Genomic DNA, 1,153 nt, shown 5'->3' on the forward strand with positions numbered 1-1,153 from the left:
ATCTCGGATGATCCTAAGGGTGAGGATGTTTTCAGAAAACTGATATTGTTGGGTGAACTATTCCTTTAAAGTCAAGTTTTATGTAATACAGATCACGTTTTGGCTTGCTTAGATGGGGACACGTAATATTTCTCAATAACATTATTGACTTGTATGATGACATCACTGTTTTCTCCAGAGCTGCTTTATAGATGAATTGAACTCGATCCATAATTGATGAACTTCACACAGTTATTAAATTGAACTGAATAAACAATGAACTGACTTTAACTGAAATATTGACTATTGTCCTCTCTTTTGTTTGCATTACTGAAACGTTATTTTCTTGTTTGACACTGTAAAGCTGCTTTGACACGATCTGTATTGTATAAAGCGCTGAAGAAATAAAGGTGGCTTGACAGATTGTTTCACATTAATAAAGAGGAAAATAACAGTGTTGCAAAGTTACAGAAGTTGTTATGTATGGAGACTGAACTGATGTTTGTAATGGCTCTGACATGATGGAGAATCTAACATCAGTGTTTACTAACAGATAACCGGCGGAGACGGTTTAACAGGTCCAGACGAGCGTTCGCTCCAGACGCAGCTGAAACAATGTGAGATAAGACTCTGTTAATAGAGCCGCTGGTCGAGTCCATCTGTTCTGAAGAACAAAGCATCATGTGCAGAGATCTAGACTAGAACCCGAACACCTTCAGTCATCACCAATGCCTTCGTTAGATCAATGCATTTTAGTTTGATATTTTTTATGATTGTTAGGGGATGTTATGTTACTAAATTATATTTATGCGATAATTATAATCCATTTATTAGCTGTGAACCACTTTTTGAGCACAGACCTGAAACTTAAGCTGTGGTGAACCTTGAATGCTTTTAAACACAGACTTAAGTTCGGTCGGGTCTCTCTTTAAAGAAGACATTTCAAGATTATTGCTGAAATGAAAAGTCAAAAAAGTGAAGAAAAAAAAAAATGGTTACAGAAGTTTAAGATTATTATCATGATAAATGCACAGAAACAGTTGTGTTCCAAATTTGAGGTTGATATTTCAAAAATAAATAAATAAATAAATTGTATTTATTTAAATTAAAAAAAATCATTAATTAATAATATATATAGGCCTATATATATATATATATATATATATATATACAC

At 33.0% G+C, this 1,153-nt stretch overlaps 1 protein-coding gene across 1 annotated transcript in view; it reads right to left on the reverse strand.

Annotated features, from left to right (window-relative positions):
• Positions 1-1,153, reverse strand: part of LOC107653188 (serum response factor-like) — an 18,467-nt gene that overhangs the window by 13,747 nt on the left and 3,567 nt on the right. The window lies entirely within an intron of this gene.

Source organism: Sinocyclocheilus anshuiensis, unplaced genomic scaffold (assembly GCF_001515605.1).
Source record: "Sinocyclocheilus anshuiensis isolate Anshui unplaced genomic scaffold, SAMN03320099.WGS_v1.1 scaffold2700, whole genome shotgun sequence".
NCBI classification, from domain to species: Eukaryota; Metazoa; Chordata; class Actinopteri; order Cypriniformes; family Cyprinidae; genus Sinocyclocheilus; species Sinocyclocheilus anshuiensis.